The sequence below is a fragment of the Vespa velutina genome, chromosome 1 (genome assembly GCF_912470025.1).
Source record: "Vespa velutina chromosome 1, iVesVel2.1, whole genome shotgun sequence".
NCBI lineage: Eukaryota > Metazoa > Arthropoda > Insecta > Hymenoptera > Vespidae > Vespa > Vespa velutina.
In genome coordinates this window covers 5,515,118-5,522,617 of record NC_062188.1, presented here as the reverse complement: position 1 = coordinate 5,522,617, position 7,500 = coordinate 5,515,118, and the positions used below count along the sequence as shown (strand labels likewise).

Genomic DNA, 7,500 nt, shown 5'->3' with positions numbered 1-7,500 from the left:
ACGTAGAGATGATTAAAGCACGATGGGCACATAAATTAAACTTTTATCTGATAGGAAGACACGACAGCATCCTTCTTAACAGATACATCGAGTAATTTAAGTTTTACGATAGAATAATAAACGTCTGATTTTGTCAATGTTGAAATGTTCCTTTCGATTGTTATCAAAGGTTATATCATTTTTCTCATATCCCGTTTGTTGTTCATTTTCATTTATATTATATATTGTATATCCAAAAGTATGAATTATTTGTTATTTATTATGTTCGTAAACGAGAAAATGACTAAATCAAATGTTAAACGAAATGAAGAATCTTAAATATTAATGAGATAGTTTTTGTTGTATACAAAAAAAAAAAAAAAAGAGAAAAAAAAAGAAAAGAATATAAAATTTAATAGACACGAGCTCGAACAAGACAACTTGTCTTGTTTTGTTGTAAATTTATTTTTCACCATAATATGAAATCATTGAAAGAAGAGAAAGATTGTAGGCGTAGCCGATAGTTGGAATCAAAGGAGAACGGATCTAAGAAGAATGGAACGTCGTCGTTCGCGTTATTCGAATTCCGCGGGTGGAATCGCACGTACGTATATGTCAAAGCCTACCTTCTCGATGTATTGCCTAAGAAGAAAGCTTGGATACCGACAAATGATCGTCGCTCGGCATATCGTCTAGCTATATACATATATATACAGATATATATATACGTACGTACGTGTGTACATATACTATTGAATCGTATCTCCTTTTTCTTTCTATTTCTCTTTCACAGTCATAACTACGTGTTATACGAACGAACGAGAGAAGACATGTCTGGATCTTGGCAATAATTCCAGAGTGGCGAACACTCGACGCATCTTCCATAAATCATGAAGCCACTCGTCCGGGCAAGACGAGCGAACGAACGAGTGAGCATTCGCGATCATACGTTTCGTTCTCGGGAGGTAAGAATCATTGAAACGAATTTTCTAAAGGACGAGATGATGATACCAGTTCGTACGCTTTCAGAATCCAAATTTCATCTTTTATCTACATTGCAAGTGATTTTTATACTTGAGAAAAGAGTAAGAGAATGTCAGATTGAGAAATAATGATTGTCATGTTAGTCATGTAATTGACTTCTAGAATTGTACCTGGTGATTTCATTTAAATCTTATAATACTATTTTTATATTCCCAATAAATTACAACTCGTGTTCGATTAAATTCAATTCTTTTTTAATCCACGATTCGTTTTAAAAATTTACACATTATCATAATCATTTCTATGACATTTATTGAATGATTAAATCGTAACATATATATATATATATATATATACATATTAAATAATAATATATTACAATTAGTAGTGTCAAATGTATCAGACGGAGTATAGCAATATTTTGGAAAATATTTGTCGTCTTTGAATTTTTCAAGCTGCACAACGCAAATATATTTTTTAAAACATGGCTATACGTTTAACGGGTTAAAGGTTAATGTTAGCTCACGTAATTGCATTTCACAATGTTACGTAATGTCGTCACCCGCAACTTTTTTATCGCGAGAAATGAGAAGGTATGAAAAAGCTGAGAGACAGGTAGGCAGGTAAAGAGGCGGGTAAAGAAAAGAACAGAGAGGACGGTCAAAGGAACGTCTAGTGCTAATAAAGAGGAGACCGCGTTTATGAGCCCTTTTGTTCTTTCTCTATAATTACGCAAACGAATGTTTTACGGTGGAATAAGTATTAATTAACTCGCGGTTGACTTGCGGTCTACCACAAACATCAGCAGCGCGACCGGTAGAACGCTTTCTCGCGAAATATCAAGCGAATCGCGACTATACGCGGTTTGTAAGAGCTTCCGGTTTCGAAATATATACTATTGTTGAATCACATTCGAAATAATAGAATAAAGATAATCATTTTTAACGATCATCAAATTTATTTCAAACATAAATTTATTTCAACTGCTTTTATTTAATGTATATATATATATATATTTTTTTTTTTTTTTTTTAATAATTTCACGTTAATATAATATAAATTTAATTTGCTCATTTTTATTAACTTCGAACATTTTTAGTAATTATTTAATTACTACTAGGAAGATTTTAATTATCGTTGGAATATTTTTTTAACGCTAGAATTGTCGAAATGTTTATATATACACATACACAGACACACACAGACAGGCGAACAAGCTTATTACTTTTAATTAATTTTATTTAAACAACTTTCAAATTATAACATTCTTCATAGTATAATCAAGAATTTTACTAATTGTAACGTATGAGAAAATTAAAATTTAACATTTTTGGAGGATTTGTTAGTTCTAGCGTTAAGAGGATTATCCACGCTCTAATTGTACGAGGAGAAAAGATCGAAGTATTTATTAACGGAAGGATGATCCACAATGTAGAAGGAAAGTAAACTGAAAGTCGTTTACAAAAGCCAACAGACAGTATAAAAGTCTCGATTTTTCTTTTTCTTTTTCATCTACATCTTCTTCTTCATCTTCTTCTACTTCTACTACTACTACTCCTCCTCCTCCTCCATCTTCTTTTTCTCGGTTGTGAATACAAAGAAGCTCGGATTTACGAAGGCAAAGATTTCACGCGACGCTGAAGCGAGAAACGATGCAGAGGATCGCAATATTTCTTTGGAAGAGAAACTTTGTTTCGCGAATGAAATTCATGTTTCTCGGCGCATCCGCGATTCGTATCGCGTCTTTGCAATTTCGATTCGACGATGGATCCGACGTACTCGATTTTCTTTCGCCGAGAGAAAAACCTGTCGTCAATTAACACCATCGTTATAATTACAACAGATAGAAGAGAGAGAGAAAGAGAGAGAGAGAGAGAGAGAGAGAGAGAGAGAGAGAGAGAGAGAGAGAGAGAGAGAGATTTAAGAAAATGAATATCTTGATCTTTTTCATCTTACGATCGTAAACTTTATTAAATTTTTATCCATCATTTTATATATATATATATATTTTTTTTTTTTAATTTTATCGTATCAACGTTATAGTTATACACATTTATATTTTCCTATTGAATAATTTTCAAAATAATTCAATAATAATAATAATAATAATAATAATAATAATAATAATAATAATAATAATAATAATATATATATATTATGTACTATATTATATATCATATATAAAAATTAAGTTTTTAAAATAAATCAAATTACTATTTAATTATTTTATTTATATGTACATATAAATATATATTAAAAATATATTATACATATATTAAATATTACTTTAATTTAATAATTAAATATTAATTTGATTTATTTATATAGTATAAAGTAATGAATAAATCTAACTATTCGAAGTGGATTAGATTTCGGTGGAAAACCTGAAACGAGTTTTCAAGGGAAGACTTATTCGAGAATATTGGAGAGAGAAAGAAAGAGAGAGAGAGAGAGAGAGAGAGAGAGAGAGAGAGAGAGAGAGAGAGAAAGAAAGAGAGAGAAAACGAGAAAGTTGCAAGTAATCCTTCTTATCCGCAACGGAAGAAGCGTCCACTCGTGTCAGCGAACGACTGGCCAATCTCGAACCGGAGATTAAAATCGGCTATCCTTTGGCTTCACCGTTTGCCTGCGATTAAAGGGCGTATTACCTTTCTTGAACGGAATTGGATACGTAAATAGCTCTTTTTAATCATCGAGCTTGTATCTTTTGAAAATGTCCATTACTTGAGAAAGAAACTTGGTGTGAACATTCATGTAAGAACTTTGAACAGTTATTATTAACACTATCTAAATAATATATTAAGTTTTAATGATCGTACGAGTAAAAAGTAATAAAAAAGAGAAAAAGAGAAAGAGAGAGAGAGAGAGAGAGAAAGAGAGAGAGAGAGAGAGAGAAAAGATAAAAAATAGTAATGAAGTATAAAACGGGAATACAGAGAATTTTATTGATGAAAGATAGTGAGATATATTAATAACATATATTATCGTTAGATACATTAGAAACTTATATAATGAGAATACAAGATGATTGTATAGGTTAATAATAGAGGGACAGATATATAACTAAGTGGAAAATAATAGACGTTGAAATAATCTATCGTTAAATATCTCGACGTGAGACCATCCTTGTTGTTGAAGACAGAAAAAGAGAGAGAGAGAGAGAGAGAGAGAGAGAGAGAGAGAGAGAAAGAGAGAGAAAGATAAGAGTTCTCTTCTTCTCTTGAAAAGAAGAAAAGTCTTTGAAGAGACGACGTAAGATCGCCGTGGTTCTCGTAATTGACGTAACCGCGTAGATCATGAACTTTCGAGTTGGTCAGAACCAACGTCTGTTCAAACTTCTTCCTCCCATTTATGGCGTTAACTAACGACGAAGTAACGCCGCTCTCTGTTGCTGTTTCTACTGTTGCTGATGCTGATGCTCTTCCTGCTGCTGATGCTACTGCTGCTGCTGCTGCTGCTGCTGCTGCTGCTGGTGCTGCTGCTGGTGGTGCTGATACTGCTGATGCTGCTGTTATTTCCATTGCTGCCGTTCCTGCTATTACTATTGCTACTGCAGTCGACTGTCGTCGTTGTCTCTCCTAGTTGTTGTCTAGTGACTCGACGTGCTTCCTGCGAGAGCACTGATATTTCGCTCTGATTGTTACGGTGAAAGCGACCATTGTCCCTCGAGCTTAGCTCGACCATTGTGATCCTTTCGACGCGGAGGAGCAAGTGTTCTAAAGTTCTCGCGAACCTACTGTATCCGTTCTCCTTTTAAATGGAACGGATATTTGTATTCACTTATATATATATATATATGTGTGTGTATATGGGTGTATGTGTGTGTGCGTGTGTATGGTGTGTGTATATACGACTAAAGAAATATTATTGTAGAATTTAAATATATTATAGGATATTTTTATGATAGATTATTATTGATTTTTATTTTTGATATGGGTAACAGTTTTCTATTGACTTATTAATAAAAAATCTGTGTGTATGTATGTATGACTGTTTTTGTATGTTTTCTTTTTCCTTTTCGTCTGTTTTTTTTTGTTTCTTTTTTTGTTTTTTTTTGAGCAGATAGATAATATCGTATCAGTAACGATGATTGTATTTTCTAAAATTAATTAATAGGAATTAATTGAATGTAAAAAAAAAAAAGAAAAAAAAAAGAAGAAAGAAAAAAAATTCTTAGATTTGTAATTTTACGATTTGTAGAAAAATGAATTTAAAAAGTCTCGAACAAAAATAATTGATTATTTTTTAATATCACTTTGATCATTTTTTTATCCATCTAGAATCATGACTTTATTTTCGTACTATCATATTGATGTAATAATTCGACATAGTCATTAATAATTTTACTTATTCGTATGAAAATATCGAAGAAATATTGTAAACATAATTATAATATATAATATTACCTATGATATTAACGATACTAATTTTCACGATGTAACTATTCATTCTGATATAATTTTTTGAAAAAGTTCCTGAGAAATAAATTCATTGTATGACGAATAAAATCAAATTGGGACACATGACTATCGAAATCGAACGATCATCATTCGTTTATTATAAGGCGCGGTCATGGTGTTTGTAGTAAGTATCGCAAGCCAGTAAGAAATCTCACTATTGTCCTTAAGGCAATTAGCATGCCTCGCTTGACTCTTCTAGAAAGAGGGGTGAATATATTAAGGCATGCTTCGCCGGATACTCGGTTTGTGATCGTGCGTGGGAGAGAACGTATCTACTTATTCCTAAGGGAGAACTTGCATTCAACGAATGCATACGTGTTTATTTAAAACGATACCTTTACCTAGTCCAGCCCGGTGCCTATCTATTTCAAATCATTAGAAACGACGGAAAAGAAAAATGTTGATGACTTCGTCGAACACGTCGATATATTTGAATATACAATTCTATTATCCGTTATTCATATATACATTTGCATAAGATATGACTTGTTCCTTTTCCTTTTCTTTTTCTCTCCTTTATTTTATTTCCTTTTTCTTTTTTCTTTTTTCTTTTTTTTTTTTGTTTGCTTTTTATTTTCTATTTTTCTTTCTTTTCTTTTTTTTTTTGAATTTTTATCCTTCTTAAGAAAAGACTGTATATAAGCTCGATAACAAGGAATTAAAATAGAAAAGAAAGACGAAGAATTATAATGATTTCTTTATCATTTAAGGAGAATTTAACGTTAATCCCCATACTTAGATATATACTATATCCATTTTTTTAATTTATTTATCGACGAACTTACGAAAAAATTCCCTAGAAATTGATGATTTCTTATGAAGATGAGTTAGTTTCTTTCGAATGGTGCATATGAAAAGGAAAGAGAGAGAGAGAGAGAGAGAGAGAGAGAGAGAGAGAGAAGAAGAAAAAGAAAAAAAAAGAAAAACAAACAAACACGAGCACAGTATTCACAGTTGTAAAAGTTTTCTATTGATTTTATCGAAATCAAATGATAGGAAGATTTAAATGACGACAAGCAATAATAAATAAGGATATTTATAAGAAGAATAAGGAAGAGGATGAAAGTAGACAGTTGAAACTAAGAAAGCAAAAGAAGAAGAAATAGAAGAAGATATAGAAGAAGAAGAAGAAGAAGAAGAAGAAGAAGAAGAAGTAGATGGAAAGCTTGCTAAGATAACGCAACATTTACCTAACTAACAAGCCATAGATACTTTGCAAAGGTAGGTTCGGTTAAATCATTCGGCGTCAGTATATTTACCGAAGGATAAAACCGCAGGGTCTTTTGAATTTATTGTACCCTTTACTGCGAGAAAGACAGAGAGAAAGAGAAAGAGAATCTTGATTTATCTCGCAAAAGGATATACATATACATGTACATATACATACATACATATATACATATATATATGTGTACGTATATATATATATATATATATATATACATATTACCTAGCTAGCGTTGCGTTTCGTGTGCTTACGAGGAGGAGCTGAGCTACGATATCCTTTGTATATACGAAAAGAAACTTGAGCGGCCGTAGCCGGTAATGGGAGAGGAGATTCGAATATTTATTAAAGCACGAACGAACGAACGAACGAAGGAACGAACGTAAGTACGTATCGCCGCGTTCCATTCATATAAAAACGATCGTTCCTTTTTATTCTCGACGTGTTGGTACTTATCATCCAACGGTATAATGATTCTGTACCTTTAATCCCACGCTTTCCCTCTTCTCTTCATCCCATAATGCCGCCACCTATCTCCCACTCTTTACATTGACCATCACCCTCACCTCTTTACGATACTAATAAAGTATAAGAAAGTTTTCATTATTTATTAATTTATTAGCCAATTAGTTCCAATTTTACGACGAGTTCCGTCATTGATATACGTCCCTACCGTGAATATTATTTATTTATTTATTTATTATAATTTTTTCTTCTCTCTTTTCTTAATATCTTTCTTATCCTTTTTTTTCTTTTTCTTTTCCCCCCCCCCCTTTTTTAACCTTCGATTACTCTTTATCACGTGACCATTTCGTAAAAATATTAATGAATTTTAATAAATCGCAGGTGAAA

General features: G+C 32.0%; 1 protein-coding gene across 18 annotated transcripts in view; it reads right to left on the bottom strand.

Annotated features, from left to right (window-relative positions):
* LOC124950356 (ankyrin repeat domain-containing protein 6) overlaps positions 1–7,500 on the bottom strand; it is a 131,765-nt gene that overhangs the window by 50,709 nt on the left and 73,556 nt on the right. The gene's annotated exons all lie outside the window — the stretch shown is intronic.